The sequence below is a fragment of the Pituophis catenifer genome, unplaced genomic scaffold (genome assembly GCF_029215685.1).
Source record: "Pituophis catenifer annectens isolate HBS135680 unplaced genomic scaffold, rPitCat1.0.hap2 SCAF_11, whole genome shotgun sequence".
Lineage (NCBI taxonomy): Eukaryota > Metazoa > Chordata > Lepidosauria > Squamata > Colubridae > Pituophis > Pituophis catenifer.
This window is the reverse complement of record NW_027256891.1, coordinates 25,006,236-25,026,116: the sequence shown is the minus strand read 5'-3', so window position 1 is coordinate 25,026,116 and position 19,881 is coordinate 25,006,236. Positions and strand designations below refer to the sequence as shown.

The 19,881-nt window shown below is 43.6% G+C and overlaps 1 protein-coding gene across 2 annotated transcripts in view; it reads right to left on the bottom strand.

Moving 5' to 3' along the window:
- The window catches only part of RNF128 (ring finger protein 128), a 52,662-nt gene that overhangs the window by 17,801 nt on the left and 14,980 nt on the right, over window positions 1-19,881 (bottom strand). The window lies entirely within an intron of this gene.

The following is a 19,881-nucleotide window of genomic DNA, read 5'->3' as shown; positions in this document are numbered from 1 at the left end:
GTGCCTTTAACCACTAGACCAAACTGTCTCTCTGCTCTCATTAAGCGCTGTGATTTGAGGAGCGGAGATGGGAAGAGTCAAGAGGAATACAGCAGTCACTTGTCATCATCGGAACGCTGCTTACATTGGCACTTCGAAGTTTAGCAACTATTCTGGTTTTTGTTATTCTGGTTTGGTTCTTTTGCGTTGCGGTTGTTATCGTGGCTCATAATTTGCTTCCCGAGAACTCTACGGACTCACGAGCGGAAAACCAAAGTCTGACTTTCTCATTTCCTGTCCAACCCGAGAAACGTAAAGGTGTCCTTTGTATCTGGCTGGCCGACGAGGACATTTTAAGAGAAACAACAGGGTGTGGTGGTGGTGGTGGTGGTGGTATATGAGGTGCAATTCCTCCCTGTCCGGCTCATCTTGCCAGGGCTGCATTTCAGCACAAGACGCAACTTGCACTATCTATCTCTCTGTTTTGTTCCCAGTCGGCGGACGGGAAGGTGGAGTCCACAAGGACTGTTTTACACGTTTGCCAGAATTAGAATTTCTCATTACAACATCAAGGATCCGTGGGTTGGGTTTATTGACTAACAGATGAACAGAGTTGGAAGGGACCTTAGAGGTCATCTAGTCCAACCCCCCGCTCAAGCAGGAGACCCTACACCCATTTCTGACAGATGGCAGTTCAATCTCTTCTTGAAAGTCTCAAGTGATGAAGCTCCCATACTTTGTGAAGGCAACTTCTGTTCCATTAATTAATGGTTCTCACTGTCAGGAAAATTCTCCTTATTTCCAGGTTGAATCTCTCTTTGGTCACTTTCCATCCATTATTTCTTGTCTGGCCTTTAGGTGCTTTGGAGAATAGCTTGACTCCCTCCTCTCTGGGGCAGCCCCTCAAGTATTGGAAGACGGCTATCCTGTCTCCCCTGGTCCTTCTCTTCACTAGACTAGCCAGGCCCAGTTCCTGCAAACGTTCTTCATATGTTTTCGTCTCCAGTCCTCTAATCATCTTTGTTGCTTTTCTCTTCACTCTTTCTAGAGTCTCAACGTCTTTTTCTATAGTGTCCAGTCTCTTCTTGAAAGCCTCCAGTGATGAAGCTCCCACAACTTCTGAAGGCAACTTCTGTTCCATCGATAGATTGCTCTCACTCTCAGAAAATTTCTCCTTATTTCCAGGTTGAATCTCTCCTTGTTCAGTTTCCATCCATTATTCCTTGCCTGGCCTTCAGGTACCTTGAAAAATAGCTTGACTTCCTTCTCTCTGTGGCAGCCCCTCAAATATTGGAAGACGGCTATCCTGTCTCCCCTGGTCCTTCTCTTCACTAGACTAGCCAGGCCCAGTTCCTGCAACCGTTCAACCAACTATTCTTCAGAACCAAAGAAGCTTCTTGGATGAGAAGCAAAATGTTTTCAAGAAAAGAAAGAAAAAAAAAAAAAAAACCCAAGAAAGTCCAGTTGCCTTTTGGAAAACCAATCTTTGGGACAATCCTGAACTTGTATAAAAGTTCACGTGTAAAAGCCACAGTATAAAAATATTCAGTGGTTTAAATTAAAGGGCTGTAACTTCCATGTTCCAGGGAGATTTATTTATTTATTGGTTCGATTTATATGCCGCCCTTCTCCGGAGACTCAGGGCGGCTTACAATGCGTTAAGCAATAGCCTTCATACTTTTGTATATACCTGCTTAGTAGGGCTTTCGGCCCCCCCAAGCGGTGTTATTTTTTTTATACAAAGTCAGCTTATTGCCCCCACAATCCGGGTCCTCATTTTACCTACCTCGAAAGGATGGAAGGCTGAATCAACCTTGAGCCTGGTGAGATTCCAACTTGCAGTAATTGCAGGTAGCTGGTGCTACTTAACAGCACTTTAGTCTGCTGCGCCACCAAGGCTCCTTCTATTTGGATTTTCTAAGGCAATCTTGTCGGTTGAGAGAATAACAAGAGAGTTGGGAAGGGACCTCAGAGGTCTTCTAGTCCAACCCCATGCCCAGGTAGGAAACCCTGTAGCCACATCAGACAAAGGTTGTCCAATCTCTTCTTTAGAGGATCACATACCATCCAAGTACAGTTGGTCCTTGATTTACAACCATTCATTTCGTGACCAGCACTGGAAAAAGTCACTCGTTACACCTTTCTCACACTTACGACTTACGATCCCCTCGGTCACGTGATCAAAACTTAGATGCTTGGCAGCTGACTCATCTTTACGACGGTTGCAGTGTCCTAGGGTTATATGATCCCTTTTTTTGACCTTCTGACAAAGTCAACGGGGAAAACAGATTCACCTCATGTGTTACTAACTTAACAGCTGCAGTGACTTGTTTAACGACCGTGGCAAGAAAGGTCGTAAAATGGGGGCAAAACTCACTAATAAATGTCTCACCTGGCAGCAGAAATTTTGGGCTCAATTTTGGTCGTAAGTCAGGGACTACCTGTAATCGCTACTTTCCATTTTATGCCTCTAAGGAATTTGGCCTCCCTTATAATTGGGGCAGAATAATTTAGATAATAGGAGCAGGAATGACCTGTTTGATCTGTAAAGTGTTTCTAGAATAGAATTTGTAATACCCGCTACCACTTTTGCAATCTAGCTACACTTAAAATTAATGCAATCTCTTTCTGGGAACATTTAATCACAAGTGTGCCAGTTTGTGCTGTGGCACGGATTATCACCGCTGGTGCCAGGCTTAAAATAGATTCCAACTCGCCTTATCTTAATAAGGGACGGGCAAATTAATTTCGCACTATCTTGAAAGTGTTTCGTCACAAATGGGCAGGGATTATTCAGTCGATTCTGGCTTCTCTTTTATATTCCGTATCAGATGAAAAGCCAATGACTCCGCAGACAGATGTTTTTGGAAATATGAGGTGCTCCCTGGCCGCTTTCTTTTTCCCCATTAAAATTTTTTTATTGAGTTATAAAGGTAAAAGGCAAAGGTTCCCCTTGCACATATGTTTTACCCGTTCCCAACTCTAGGGGGCAGTGCTCATCTCCGTTTCAAAGCTGAAGAGCCGGCACTGTCCGAAGACGTCTCCGTGGTCATGTGGCCGGCATGACTCAACGCCAAAGGCTCACGGAACGATGTTACCTTCCCACCAAAGGTGGTCCTTATTTTTCTATTTGCATTTTTTACGTGCTTTCGAACTGCTAGGTTGGCAGAAGCTGGGACAAGTCACGGGAACTCCCCCCGTTACGTGGAACTCGGGATTCGAACCGCTGAACTGCCGACCTTTTCGATCGACAAACTCAGCGTCTTAGCTACTGAGCCACCGCATCCCTTATTGAATTATAAAGTAATGTAAAATGCAAAATACAAAGTAAAAAGGAAAGCAGTGGGGAGGAAAAGGGGAAGGAGAGGTGAGGGGAAAGGAAAGGGGAAAAAAAAAAAGAAACATTGATTTCTGACTCTGTTACAGTAAAATAAGGCATTAACATCCAATCACAACTTTTTGCTTTTCCAGAATAATATGAACAAGCCATTTCTATTTGAGCTTGAATGCTTTCTTGCAGATGTTTCATTACCAAGCTAGGTAACATTATCAGTGCTAGAAGGGAGTGGGGTTTGTTGAATGGAGGAGGAGGAGGAGGAGGAGGAGGAGGAGGAGGAGGAGGAGGAGGAGGAGGAGGAGGAGGAGGAGGAGGAGGAGGAGGACCGTGGGGTCCTTGGTGCTGTCTGAGCTTGTCTATTTTCTTGCAGACGTTTCATTACCAAGATAGGTAACATCATCAGTGCTATCATTTGTCTCCCTTCAACTACTCATCAAAATTATAAGCAAGAAGCTCTGATCTATTTCAATGGGAACGGATTCTTTCGGCAGTATTCTAAAAACATGTTCACAACAAGTATCAACTCATCCATCTTCGGGACAAGACGGCAGCTTTCTCTGTCTCATTCAAGGAACTGGATTGTTGGCCAAAATCATGCAACGGGAGCAGAAGCATCCGCACAACAGCATGTGACCCTGGCAAACGATGCGGCTGTCTCCCCACTGAAACCAAAGCATTGTATTGTCGGGGTAACTCGATGGTTGACTGGTTCAAAGGAAGGATTGTGTTCATGATTCCCATTTATACCCACTAAGTTTCTTCACGACTCATTAAAAGGACAGGATATTGCCAATACAGCCCTCCTATGCGGAGAGAAAAAAACAAAAGATTTGGTCTAATCGCCGCTTTTTATTTCAATTTTTTTCCCCAACGGCCAAACTTAGTAGATCCTAGAAATAGAATAGAATATAGAATATAGAACAGAATATACAATAGATTATATAATAGAAAATAATTAAGGAATAGGAATAAGAATAAGAATAGAATAGAATAAATATTGGAATGAAGAATAGAATAGAATAGAATAGAATAGAATAGAATAGAATAGAATAGAATAGAATAGAATAGAATAGAATAGAATAGAATAGAACAGATATAGGAGAGAATAGAATAAATATAGAATAGAATAGAATAGAATAGAATAGAATAGAATAGAATAGAATAGAATAGAATAGAATAGAATAGAATAGAATAGAATAGAATGGAACAGAATAGAATATAGGAGAGAATAGAATAAATATAGAATAGATTAGAATAAATATTGGAATATAGAATAGAATTGGGGAGGATAGGATAGGATAGACTAAGAAAGTAAAAAATGGAAGGGAAGGGAAGGGAAGGGAAGGGAAGGGAAGAGAAGAGAAGAGAAGAGAAGAGAAGAGAAGAGAAGAGAAGATAGAATAAATATAGGAGAATAGAATAGAATAGAATAGAATAGAATAGAATAGAATAGAATAGAATAGAATAGAATAGAATAAGAAAGTAAAGAATGGAATGGAATAGAATGGAATGGAATGGAATGGAATAAATTTATTGTCACTTTGAATGTACACTAATCGGCATACATTAAAGTGAAATTTCGTTGCATATAGCTCTCAAAGGGTCACTACCTCCAATATACACTGCATAATATAACAGAATAAATACATACATACATACATACATACATACATACATACATAGAGATAAATAGTCTAGTTCAAATATAAGCATCATCAAAAGAAAAGGAGGACAGTTTCAACCTGCTGGCCCCCAAAATGTGTCGGATTTAACACATAGGTTTTTCCTGCGTTAGGCTTCAATGTACCTCCGTGGAGTTTATTTGCCAATATTTGAAAGAAAAACTTCTTCGAAAGCAGCGACAACTTCTTCCCGAATTTATGGCAGGAAGAGCTGGGCAAATTTCAGGGAAAGAGAGAAGTGCTATTTTTTTTTCCCTGCTCGGATCAGTCAAAAGTAGCCTAGAACAGGATTCTCCAACTTTTGACACCTTTAAAGACTTTTGGACTTCCTCAGCCAGCATAGCATTGTATTGCATAGCTGGCTGAGGAATTCTGGGAATTGAAGTCCAAAAGTCTTTAAAAGTGTCAAAGTTGGAGAAACGTGGCCTAGAAGACATCTCAAGCCTGCTTAGGAAACAGCCAATTCACCTACGACAGGGCTGGGCGACTGTGGCCCTTGGACAACCTGTGGACTTCAACTCCCAGAATTCCTGAGCCAGCCTGGCTCAGGAATTCTGGGAGTTGAAGTCCACAGGTTGTCCAAGGGCCACAGTTGCCCACCCCTGACCTACGATAATGGCCCAATCCCATCTGTACGGCAGAACCTTCCTTCTTGAATAAATCTTGTTATTCTTTATTTAACCATCTTCGTTAAGAAGATTGGAGGCTCGTGATTCTATCCCTCCGTAGCCAAGTCGGAGATATGACAATCACACGACTCTTGCACCTTTGCTCTCTGACTTATCACTTGTGCAACTGCAGTGCAATAGATCTAAAGTCCAGGGAAGTACCTGGTACCAGCACACCCAAGGAAGTGTGCAAGTATAAAAAAAAAAAGAAAAGAAAAGAAGGAAAAAAAGCAGTGATCGTGACGTTGAAGACCATAGAGGGGGTTTAAGCTGGTCATGTTTCTATTATGAGCTCAAACAAAAGAAGAATGGTTTTTTTTTTAAATTAGTAGAACTTATAACCCTCTTCCTGGTGAATAGATGGGGAAGAAATGGAGGTAGTGACAGATTTTATTTTCCTGGGCTCCAAGATCACTGCAGATGGGGATTACAGCCAAAAAATTAAAAGACACTTGCTCCTGGGGAGGAAAGCTATAGCAAAGCTAGACAGCGTACTAAAAAGCAGAGACATCACCCTGCCAACAAAAGTGCGTATAGTCAAGGCGATGGTTTTCCCAGTTGCAATGGATGGCTGGGAAAGTTGGACCATAAGGAAGGCTGAGCGCCAAAGAATGGAGGCCTTTGAACTCTGGTGCTGGAGAAGACTCCTGCGAGTCCCTTGGACTGCAAGGCCATCCAATCGGTTGGTCCTAGAGGAGATCAACCCTGACTGCTCTTTAGAAGGCCATCCATCCATTTCTCTCTCTCTCTCTCTCTCTCTCTCTCTCTCGTCTGTCTGTCTATCATCTATCTATCTATCTATCTATCTATCTATCTATCTATCTATCTATCATCTATCTATCTATCTATCTATCTATCTATCTATCTATCTATCTATCTATCTATCTAATCATCTATCTATTGTATCTATCCATCCATCCATCCATCCATCCATCCATCCATCCATCCATCCATTATCTATCTATCTATCTATCTATCTATCTATCTATCTATCTATCTATCTATCATCCATCCATCCGTATCTATCTATCTATCTCAGGAGCCTGAGTGGCGTAGGAGGCTAATGCCTCCTACTAAGGCAGCATTTAACATCCAGCTGCCTGCAATTACTGCGAGTTCAATTCTCACCAGGCTCAAGGTCGACTCAGCCTTCCATCCTTTCTAAGGTGGGTAAAATGAGGACCTGGTTTGTGGGGGCAATAAGCTGACTTTGTATAAAATATACAAAAGTATGAAGGCTATTGCTTAAGCCGCCCTGAGTCTCCGGAGAAGGGCGGCATATAAAAATAAATAAAAATAATAAATAAAATAAATATCCATCTATCCATCCATCTCTCTCCCCCCGCCCCCCATCTCTTTATCTCTGAGCCTGCTACCATACAGAAGGGAGGGGAAAGTATTTTGATTCCTCTCCAGTACAGGTAGTCCTCGACTTACGTTTGAACCCAGAATTTCTGTCACTAAGGGAGACATTTATTAAGTGTGTGTTTTGCCCTGTTTTACGACCTTTCTTGCCACAGTTGTTATGTGCAATTGTTAAATTAGTACAAGTGCTCCGTTACTGGAGGCTTTTAAGAAGAGACTGGACAGCCACTTGTCTGAAATAGTATAGGGTCTCCTGCTTGAGCAGGGGGTTAGACTAGATGACCTCCAAGGCCCCTTCCAACTCTGTTATTCTATTAGTAGCATGGTTGATAAGTGAATCTGGCTTCCCCATTGACTTTGCTTGTCAGTTAGTTGCAAAAGGGGATCAGGTGATCCCGTCATAAATATGAGTCAGTTGCCAACCGTCCAAATGTAAATGTAAGTGATCATGGGGCTTGTGCAATTATCATAAGTGTTAAAAATGGTCATAAATCACTTTTTTCAGTGCCGTTGTAACTTCAAACGGTCACTAAATGACCTAAATGACACTAAATGTTGTCCCAAAGCTGCTTTTTTCAGGAAGCAACTGGACTTTTCTGTTTTTTTCTTTTGAAGATGTTTCGCTTCTCCGTCCAAGAAGCTTCTTCAGCTCTGACTGGATGGTGCGGAATGGAAGGATTGATATTCCTTGCATGTTCTTCATCCTTCCATCCTTCCTTCTTCATCCTTCCAAGCACCTTTGGGAGAGCCTGCACCATTCCAGCAAAAGTTTGTCCAAACTCTTCTTGCAAGAGTAGAAGCTGAAGAAGAGCTGAAGAAGCTTCTTGGAGGAGAAGCGAAACGTCTTCAAAGAAAAACCAGAAACTCCAGTTTTTCTTTGTAGACGTTTCGCTTCTCCTCCAAGAAGCTTCTTCAGCTCTGACTGGATGGTGGGGAATGGAAGGATTGATATTCCTTGAAGAGCTGCTGGTCCTTTGCATCCTTTTAGGGAATCCATTCCCCACCATCCAGTCAGAGCTGAAGAAGCTTCTTGGAGGAGAAGCGAAACGTCTTCAAAGAAAAAAAAAACAGAAAGTCCACTTGCCTCTTGACAAAAAGCACCTTTGGGACAACCTTGATCTAGGTGACCGAGAATCTCCATCGACTTTTAAACAAGCTGTTGTAAGTCGAGGACTACAAGCTTAACAGGGAAACCCCTCAATCGCAGCTCCTGTTTATTCAAGCAGCTTTTCAAACGATCCCAAGTCGGCGTAGGGACTCCATTCTGCTTTGCTGCTTTAATTCTTTCTGAAGCAAAATACCTCTTTCTCAAGGTCAGCGGAGAATGCCACCCGCTCCGAACTTTGAAACCTGCCCAAGGAAGGGTACCGTAAACTCAAAGTACCAAAGCTGATAAGATCCCCGAACTTGCTAGTTCACAAGATAAATATTTATTCTGCATCTGTTATCTTGGGCATTCTACCCCTGGAAAAAAAAAAGAAAGGTGTGATGAACATAATGCCTTTAATCATACACACTTGTCTCGTTAACGATTTTAAAGCTCCAAACTGAACGGAATATTTTAACTAGGCTATTTCCAGAGGTTATATTAGTTCATTATTCAGAAAAAAGCTAAGTGGTTGTTCTAAAACGAGGACTGTATTATCTGAAAGAATAATGTTATCTGGCTTCAAGCAGGCATTATTTCTTCCTTGCTACAGAATCCCATCTGTTTAGTGACGATTCAGAGTTACAAGGGCCCCCTATACAGGTAAGTCCTTGACTTACAACCTGTAGGGTTAGGAACCGTTCAGAGTTACAAGGGCCCCCTATACAGGTAACTCCTTGATTTACAATCCAAGTCTTCTCTTTCTTTGATCTCCATCGTTAATTTATCCATTTCGGCACATTCGAGGATTTTCTTTATTATTGTTTCTTCCGATGGTGCATTGGCCGACTTCCACATTTGCACTAGAGTAATTCTGGCCACCGTTAGAATATGCAATATAATATAATAGAGACTTTTTTCCATTTTTCTATCAATCATTCCTAGGAGGAACATCTCTGGTTTAAAATCTATCTTTTGGAGTGTAATCTCTTCCAACCACCCTTTAATTTTATACCAAAATTTCCTCACCTTAGGGCACATCCACCACATGTGGTAGTAGGTCCCTAGTTTGTGGCCACATCTCCAACATTGGGGTGATAAATTGGGGTACTGATTTTCTAACATGGCAGGGCATTCTGGGTTTGGTGTTTCTAAAAGAAAGTACCCAGTTATTCACAAGGCATATTATTAATATTATATTATATTAGGTTTGTTCGTATTTGCCGCAGAATCCTATTGCGCTGTTTATAAAGTCTGATCTCACAACACAATTGAAAGAAAGGCGAGACTGTGAAGCTGTCTAATGAAAGTTGTCACTTTATTTGAACACGAGCTGTCGGGTTTCTGTTGACCCAGCAGAATAGCTTCATTTAGCAGAGAAACGAGTTTTAACCTTCATGAGAACATCCTGAGGCTAGTTTTTATGATCGTTCGTCCTTGCAACTCCAGCTCAACCGACAACTTTAGCTCAACCGACAAGAAAGTCTCTGTAGGCGAAATCCCAGCAAGGATCATCTCCATCCTGATACTTAGGGAAACACTGACTCCTCCTAATTAATTAGGCGTTTGATTTATATCTGCCCAGGCCTGAGTAAAACTGGCCCAGGTGTTCACAGAGAATAAACATTTATGATTTGAAAGCTTTATACGACGTTTATTCCAGGGTGGATAAAACTCGATGATGTTTTTTTTAAAAAACAAAACAAAAACTGGATTTAAAAAAAAAATTAAATTGGATTTTTTAATATTTTTACCAAATTTATTTTAACAAAATGCTTTTGGGAGTAAAAATCCATGTAAAGAGAGTCTTCTGTTTAAGATACATTAATAATTTGGTTTATTCGGCATGAAATGGAGCTTCGTTATGTAGCATGAGGCTTTATATATTCTGTAATATTGGGGCTGTCGGCAAGTCAACGGTGGGTCAGAGGAGGAGCCGCTGCGGGACGGAGATGACAGCTGCTCTTTAAAAATTATGATTTAAATCGAGTTGATTTAAATCAAGCCTTTTTACTAGTGATTTAAATCATAGTTTAAATCGTGACTTAAATTGACTTGATTGAAATCAAACCCACCCTGATTTATTGTTAATTTTCCTTTATCTCAAGGATAAATTGTAGAGAGGGGGCAGTATTCAAGGCGTTATAACCTGCAGTTTAACTTATTAATTACAGAATAACGAGAGTTGGAAGGGAGCTTGGAGGTCATCTGGTCCACCCGCCTGCTGAAGCCCGTGATGGCGAACCTGTGACACGTGTAGCCATATCAGTGGGCACGCCAGTTCAGCTTTGGTGCACATGCCAGCTGATTTTCGGGCTTTCTGGGCCCACCAGAAGTAGGGAAACAGGCTGTTTCCTGCCTCCGGAGGGCCTAGGGGTGGGTGGGGAAGGCTGTTTTCGTCCTCCCCAGATGCATAGAGAGGAGCTGGAGCCAGGTGAGAAAGAAAAACGGGCCTACCGGGCCATCGCGTGCCAGGAGCGGGTTGGAGGAGGAGGGGTTGCATGTGCATGCGCAGGACAGGGCACATAGAATTATGGGTGTGGGCACACACACGCGTGAACCTCCCCTGCCCCCCTCCTGGCAAGTGATGGCAGAAAGGTTAGCCATCACTGCCCTATACCATTTCAGAGAAGCAGCTGTCCAGTCTCTTCTTAAAAAGTGCTAATTTAACAACTGCAGGGATTCACTTAATTGTGGCAAGAAAGGTCGTGAAACGGGCCAAAACACACTTCACAAATGTCTCACTTAGGAGCAGAAATTCTGGGCTCAACTGTACGTCATAAGTCGAGGACTACCTGTGCTTGAGAGGACTTCTTGAAAACCTCCAGGGATGAAACACCCACAATTTCTGAAAGCGAAGGCAAGCTATTACAAGATCCTGCAACAACTACTCTTAATATCTAAAGGTTGTGTTTACTTTGTTTAATTAATTTCTATTGTTCCCCGTCTTCGACCAGTGACTCGGCACTGTACATCATAAAAACATAAAATAATAAAGCAATTAAAGCAATACAGAAGAAATAAGATATGGTTGCCAAGTAAAACCTTCTATTTTATTCCCAAGGATGACAACAATTAAATAACATTCAGGGAAGGGGGAAAAAACAGCTGAGTCTACATTTACGGATAAATAAACACGGGCTGATTTTCTAGAGCTGCCATTGAAACAGCTGATCCTTCTTCTGTGTCCCATTGTGGGCCACGCAGTCACAATCTGGTTTTATTTGGGCAGCAATTTTGCCAAATGCACATCTGAAAACGCCCTACCACCTACCATTCTTTCTGCCCGACACAAGAAAGGAATATCGACGCAAAGCGCATCTCAACGATTTTAGGCTGGGTCAAAACAATCCGAATTAAAGTTTAGTTCATTCGTTCCCACTGAAATCAGTGAAGCTGATGAAGTTTTGACTAAATGGTACCGCTAATTTTAACCAAGCCCGGTTTTCTTAATATGTAGTATGTTCATTTGGAAACACACAGGAAAATTTCACCTGCAACGTTCTGAATTCACCAGGAATACAGAGATCTAGGAATCTATGTCTCTTCGGCTGCCTGGGCCAGTATCTTTAATTACCTTTCCTGATAAAAATAAACCTAATTTTGGTCTGGAGTCCACTAATTTTGGCTTATCCATTGGCATCATTTGGCAAATTCTATCTCCATTCCTCCAAACACATGGAGACGCCATTGGCGTAGCCAACACATTGGCTATGCCAATGATGGCTAATCTTTTTGCCATCGCGTGCCAAAAATGGGAGGAGCGTGGGGGAGGTCACGCACGCATGTGCCCACACCCATAATTCTATGCGCCCTGCCCCCTACGCATGCACACAAGGCTCCCCCTGCTTTTGGCACGTGATGGCACAGTGGGCTCGGCAGGCTTGTTTTTCGCCCTTCCCAGGCTCCAGGGCTTTTCTAGGAGCCCAGGGAGGGTGAAAATAGTCTTCCCTTCCCCCCTGGAGTCCAGAAACGGCCCGTTTGCCAACTTCTGGCAAATGGGCCATTTCTGGTCTCCGGAGAGCATCTGGGGGTGTGGGGAAGGCTGTTTTCACTCTCCCCAAGCTCCTAGAAAGGCTCTGGAGCCTGGGGAGAGCAAAAAAATGGGCCTTCCCCACACTCCTCAGGCCCTCCAGAGGCAGGAAACAGCCTGTTTCCCTACTTCTGGTGGGGCTAGAAGGCCCAAAAATCAGCTGGCGAGCTGAGCTCGCGTGCCCACTGATATGGCTCCATGTGCCACCTGTAGCATGCGTGCCATAAGTTCACCATCACGGGGCTAGGCACTATTTATTTCATCTGAAGCTTTCAAATTGACTTTTGGATATTACAGACGAGATGCGTTCTTCCTTTTTTAAAGTTGTTTCAAACTATAGCAAGCAGCAAAACATTAAAAATACAAAAATGCCATGAACTGAAGCATTATTCCTAAGCTTGCTAAAATTTAAACGGGGAGTATTTCTTATTTTCAATGCAATAAATCTATGTCAAAGGCTTCACCTTTTATTGGTTTCCTTGAAAGCACATCGACAGGGAAGATCTGTGAAAAGGTTATCGCTTCCTTTGCTAATAAAGTTTGAGCAGGTTTCAACTGACAGTTATGATGGCATATCTTAAATAGTTCGAATTCAGGTCTGTTTTCAAGAATTCCTTTCTCATACAGGCAGCCCTTGGCTTAACAACCGTGCACAATATCATGATGGTGGGGAAAAAAACAACAACCAGCTTATGCCAGTCCTCACATTTATGACATCCCGGCGGTCATATGATCAAAATTTGGGCACTTGGCAACCGGCTGGCATTTACAATGGTTGCAGCTTCCCAGGGTCATGTGATCACTATTTGTGACCTTCTCAGGGGGCTTTTGACAAGAAAAGTCAAAAGGAAGTAAGTTGGATTGGCTGAAAAACTCACCTCAGGTCATAAAATCGGACACAACTCACTTAGCGACCGGTCCCAATTGGGGTTGCAAGTCGAGGACTACCTGTATCAATGCATTTTATCTGACTCAGGCAAGGCTTCCCCAAGGGGAAGATTCTCTAAAGTTCTAGCCCAGAGGTGGGGAACGCTGGCCCTTTAAGGACTTGTGTACTTCAACTCCCAGAATTCCTGAGCCAGAGTGGTTGGCTCAGGAATTCTGGGAGTTGAAATCCACAAGTCCTTAAAGGGCCAGCGTTCCCCACCTCTCTTCCAGCTGATGCTCATAAGAAACAAAATTTGGGTACTCTCATTTTTCTTGGCTATATTACCACCTTTTTCAAATGCAGGAGACACCAGAAGCACACACCCAAAATTACAATTGCAATGTGTACAAATTGCACACCCAATGCTATGTATAAGAGGGTCATCATCATCATAATAATACGGGCTGTTTCATTTCCGGTTCCTTTTCTAATGATCCCCTTTCATTTTAGGAAATGCAGCTACAGCAGTGATTCCCGCAACTCCCAGTTCCCGTAACCAGCTCTATCTATCCTCTCCTCAAGACGTATCGGCTCAAGGACTGCTAAACTATTTTAAGACTCATTTCTTTTTATTATGTACCCCTGAAAGTTCCAAGTAAGCATCATAAAAATTGACAACACGCAGGAGAGACACCGACAAAAGAAATCTAAGGGTGTGCCTGCCACGCATCTTGGGACAAAGAGCAAGAAATTCAGGAAACCAAGCAAAATGGTTAAGAACCGTAACTTGCAAACAAGAGCCAACTAGTCAGGATCAGGGATCGGTTTAACACGGACTGAACATGTAATACGAGCCAAGTCCCTTCTGTCCACACCAGCGGTTTTTTCTGTCATTTCAAGCGAACCGACTTTTATAACTGGATCCCATGGAATTTTAGCAGGCTGGGAACAGAACAGACCAGCAAAGTTACATCACTGACTCCCACAAGACTAGACTAACTAGGCCTGTTTGCTCTCACCGTCGCCCTGCGTTAATCTGGGATGCACGCAGAATACGCCCAACGCTTTGCAGTTGGCAAGTCGTGAAAAGAAGCTTCTCTTGGCAATAAAGGAGAGTATTTGTAGCTCTGGGTTGAAATGAGGGATGCTCGGTGCTCTTGGAGGATGGTTGTTTTCTTGCACATTTTTCACCGTGTGGAGCACCTGTTGATGCTCTCTGAACTGGGCTGTTTTTTTTTTGCAAGACGTTTCATTACCCAAACTAGCTAACATTATCAGTGCTAGTAAGGGGGTGGGGATGGTTTGCTCCCAGTTTGTATTCTAGTGCTATGATGGCGAACCTAAGGAAAGTGTGCCAGAGGTGGCACGGAGAGCCCTCTCTGTGAGCATGTGCACCATTGCCAGCTGCTCTTCTGGTTTCCAGCCTGTATATGTGCACTAGCCAACTGGTCTTTTTTTTTAAATTTGATTTATATGCCGCCCTTCTCCGGAGACTCAGGGCGGCTTACAATGCGTTAAGCAATAGCCTTCATTCTTTTGTATATTTATACAAAGTCAGCTTATTGCCCTCACAAACTGGCTCCTCAATTTACCTACCTTAGAAAGGATGGAAGGCTGAGTCAACCTTGAGCCTGGCGAGATTCGATCTTACTTTTAATTGCAGACAGCTGGTGTTAAATTACAGTGCTCTGTCTGTTGAGCTATCCAGGCGCCTGGTCTTTGAGTTTGTGGGGCTCCGGCACACATGCGTTCCAGTTTGGGCACTCGGTGCCGAGAGAGTTCGCCATCTCTGTTCTACTGGCTTGCCCTGTCGATGTTAGCGGGGGCGGTGAGAGCAAAGCCCACTCCTTACTCAGCACTGATGATGTTACCTAGTTTGGGTAACAAAACGTCTTCAAGAAAACAGCCAAGCTCAGAGAACACCAAGGGCCCTTTCAAGCTTCTCTGGCATTATTGGCCGTGCTTCCAATTAAAACCTGATAATTACGTAAAGTGTTATTGATCCATTTTGCGCCTGTTTCTTCCTAACATCCCCAACTGCGTTCAGTCCTTCAGACTTGCACACACACCTGTGCAGGGTTAAGGTGACTTCTAGGCATAATTTACTTCCTGTCAGTTACATTTCCCTGGCGTAGCAATACTGACGTGGCTAAAATCCATGCAGGGGTTACTAAAGCAGAAAATTAACTTTCCTTCTCCTATAGGGTATGCTTGCTGCATTGCCCAAAGCCACTTGCTTTCCTCGGCCGGCGACTTCTTTTGTTATTGAAGGACTTACTGTGGTACAATGGAGGGAAATGTTAATGATTAGCCTCCGATAAACTTGTGTTTTCTAATGGGTTGCCCTTACTGCAAAACGTCCTGGCACCCTTTGTACGGGAGAGTGGTATAAAATATTTTAAATCGCATATTGTATTACGGTCTATCTAGGCAACGATATATGATTTAATAGATTTTATTGCAAGCCGTGTCCTGTATCATGTGGTCGACACGCCGCATCCATCAGCCCTGTGCATTTAATCTTCACCTTAACTGAAGAGCAACAAAGATGATTAGGGGACTGGAGGCTAAAACCTATGAAGAACGGTTGCAGGAACTGGGTATGTCTAGTTTAATGAAAAGAAGGACTAGGAGTGACATGATAGCAGTCTTCCAATATCTCAGGGGCTGCCCCAAAGAAGAGGGAGTCAAGCTATTCTTCAAAGCACTTGAGGGCAGGACAAGAAGCAATGGGTGGAAACTAATCAAGGAGAGAAGCAACTTAGAACTAAGGAGAAATTTCCTGACAGTTAGAACGGTTAATCAGTGGAACAACTTGCCTCCAGAAGTTGTGAATGCTCCAACACGGGAAGTTTTTAAGAAGAGATTGGATAACCATTTGTCTGAAATGGTAGAGGGTTTCCTGCCTAAGCAGGGGGTTGGACTAGAAGATCTCCAAGGCAATGGTGAAATCCAATTTTTTTTTACTACCGGTTCTGTGGGCGTGGCTTGGTGGGTGTAGTGTGGCTTGGTGGGCATGGCAGGGGAAGGATACTACAAAATCTCCATTCCCACCCCACTCCAGGGGAAGGATATTGCAAAATCTCCATTCCCTCCACACTCCAGGGGAAGGATATTGCAAAATCTCCATTTCCTCCCCATCTGGGGCCAGCCAGAAGTGGCATTTGGCAATTCTCCGAACTACTGAAAATTTCCGCTACCAGTTCTCCAGAACCTGTCAGAACCTGCTGGATTTCACCCCTGCTCCAAGATCCCTTCCAACTCTGCTATTCTGTTCTGTTCTGTTCTGTTCTGTTCTGTTCTGTTCTGTTCTGTTCTATTCTATTCTATTCTATTCTATTCTATTCTATTCTATTCTATTCTATTCTATTCTATTCTATTCTATTCTACTCTACTCTACTCTACTCTACTCTACTCTACTCTACTCTACTCTATTCTTCAATCCTCAAATCACGGCACTAACTTGCAAAACAAACAAAATGTTGTGTGTTTGTGAATTCCCAGAGGAAAGCCATCTACGTAAGTAAAGTACTTTTGTTCAGGGCCAACAGAGAGGTGCACAGAGGGAAAGGAAGAGCCAAGCGTTCCTTCTCCCAAAGGGAAACTCCTATTACCCAAAGACAAGCATTACTTAATTACTCCTCATGTTCTTAGAATTCTCAGCTTGGAAATTATTCATGCATTGCTTTGCTTTCATTCACATCCGCAGTAACGAAGCGAGCAGCAGTACCCACCTACAGTTTAAACAAGACGATTTAAAAAAAAAAAAACTTGAGATAATGCCACGGTGTGTCACTGCGCTATTTTATCATGTCGTAAAAAAAAAAAAGAGAGAGACCTACGGAGTATGTTTAAGTAGCCAGAAAATTCTCAGTTGTGCCACCAGCATCGTAAAAAGCCCCGGCCCGTTTAATAATAAAGTGCATTCTAGAAAATTTATCTGCATTAAGGGGTCTTGCAGATTTTCGACTGCTCCCCAAACTCGTTAAAAGGCTAGACCTGCTTAATTTCAACAGCAGCACAATAGCCCATTGTGTCATTCTTTCAATTCAAGTAGGTTTTTAAAATTCTCCAGATTCTGAAGCCTTAAAAAGTCTCGAAGATTCAGGAAAACAGAAAAATAAAACTTTCCTAAGTAGTTGTTTCGCTGGCTTCCAAAGTCATTAATCTGTTCAGAATATAAAGCGACATCTTTAAAAAAAAAAAAAAAAATCCTAGACTATCAGTCAAGTTAGCTAATCAAATGTTGAAAGAGGCCAAGAGAAAAGCAACCCCCCCCCCGTTCTTACAACTCACGCTAAGCTTCTCTCACAAACTGCCCAAGGACCTTTTGGCAATCCCAGGTGACCTGTTCAAGGTAACCTGTTGGAAGGTGACTTTACAGTCGTCCTGTTAATCATCTGGGAACCTTTCAGCCTAAATATTACAATAGGGCCATTTGTCTAAACGGGTCTGGACAGAGTCACAGGATAAACAAGCGAGCTTAGAGGAGACTAAATGGCTCAGAAGGTGCACGTAGGTATTTTGAAGAGAGACGGGTGATTATTTTGAAAACTTGTAATCAGGGTCAATCATCAGCGGGGCCTCGGGGCTCTCTGTAGTAGCTTCTGCTTTGCCAGGACTTGATGATGTCTTCTAAACGTGCTGGATTCTTGTATAAATCCAAATGTCCATGGATCAAGAAGACGGCTGCCTGAGATCCAACCACACCCTGCTCCAGAAGATGTGGAATGTGGATTATGATGTCATCCAATGGAGATCCAGAACAGAAAGGCCCTAACCCCTTCCTCCCCCCCCCTCCCTCAACTATCCTTTCTCCTTTTGTAAGCCTTGAAAATCTGGGGTGGGTGGGGGGGAGCGAGGAAGGTCCTCAGGAGGCATCCCTAAAGAACTTGGGTGGAAATACAAAACCACAGTAGCAGAGATTCTGGGATATTTTACCATCCTATCTTGCAGACGATAGCAGCACATTCATGGTTAAATTGGGACTGTTGATTCTTTTCCTATTGGGTTTATAGCACTTTTCCTTTTAGGTTTTCTTACTGCTTTTTTATTGTTTTAATTGTTTTTAACCTGTAAAAATGAAGTGTTTTAATACTGTGTGTGACCAACCATACGCTAAATAAATAAATAAATAAATAAATAAATAAATAAATAAATAAATAAATAAATAAATAAATAAATAAATAAATAAATAAATATAGCACTTGTTTTGTTAGGGGGGAAAAAAAGAGATTGGAGAAGGGGAAGAAGGTAGAAGTTAGGAAAGGAGAAGAAGGAAAAGAAGGGAAGAAGAAAGAAGGGAAGGGAGGAAGGAGGGTATGGAAAGAGAAGTCCTCACTGTGGGGGGGGAACGGATAGCGAAAATGAAAGAATTTGCAGAAATGGCAAAACTGGGATCTGTTTGGTCAGAGATCAAAACACCAAAGACTTGGAAACTTTTTTTTTTTTTTTGCTGAAAGAAAGAAAGAAAGAATATGATGATTTATGGCTCTGAAGATTAAAACAGATATGGACGAGAGGCGGATTGTAGTACTTGTATAAAATCTTAAAGAGGAAGGAAAGACAGTAAGATCGTTGGGAAGAAAGTCGGATGTCACTTATATAATCTTTAGAACTTTAGTTTCCTTTTCGTGTCTTGCCATTTCTTTCCTCTTGTCTTTCATCTTAAAGGGAGGAAGAATGGCCTTTTAATAAATGTACGTTTTTAAAAAAAACAGACCAGAAGGATCCCAAGTCACATCGTGCCTGCCTTCCAGATGGGTCAGTCTTCTTCCCTGACTTTCTAAAGCCCACTGGATGCTCCCAAAGCCCCATGGTCGTCCTGGAGTCCCAAACCCCATCATCCCCAGCAAGAAGGGGTCATGAACAAAGATGAACTGAGGGTCTTTGGGGAAAGGAAACCTTCTGAAGGGCTGGAGGGGAGGGAGGTCCACCTTGCTCCAAACCCTCTAAACTCCACCGGCTTCCCCTGGATCCTTTCCAGAGCCCTTTCTGGAGTGCCAAACCCCATCATCCCCAGCAAAACAGCCCCACAGTCAGGAATGAGCTGGACAAAGGTGGAAGAAGCCCCTTGAGGGCTAGGGAGAAAGACATCCCACTGGCTCCCTCGCTGGCCCTGGAGTCCCAAGTCCCATCATCCCCAGCAGGGAAAGCCCCACAGTCTGGGACCAGCAAGGCAAAGCTGGATCTGAGACCTTCCTGGGCTCCCCTCCCAATCCTCCCCTAGAGTCCCAGGCCCCATTATCCCCAACGGGGCCAAGGCGAAAGACACCCCATCCCACCGGCTCTCCCAAAGCTCCATCATCCCCAGCAGGAAAGGAGATAAAGACCAGCAGGGCCAAGGGGAGACCCCCCCCCCAGCTTCCCCAGAGCCCCATCATCCCCAGCGGGGCCAAGGCGATGCCAAAGGGCTTTGGGGAGAGGAAGACAGACCCCCACCCCATCCACTTCTCCAAAACCCCATCATCCCCAGCTGTGCCAAGGCAAAGCAGAGAAGACAGATCCATGCACTCACACCCCCCCCCCCCCCGTCTCCCCTAGAGCCCCATCATCCCCAGCTGGGCCAAGGTGAAGCCGAGGGGCTTCAGGGAGAGAAAGACAGACCCCCACCCCACCCCACCAGCTTCCCCAAAGCCCCATCATCCCCAGCGGGGCCAAGGGGAGACTCCCCCCACCCCCCCGGCTCCCCTAGAGCCCCATCATCCCCAGCGGAGCCAAAGTGAGACCCTCCCCCTTTACCGTCACCCCTCGAGCCCCATCATCCCCAGCGGAGCCAAGGGGAGACCCACCCCACCCCACACCGGCTCCCCTCGAGCCCCATCATCCCCAGCGGAGCCAAGGCGATGCCGAGGGGCTTAGG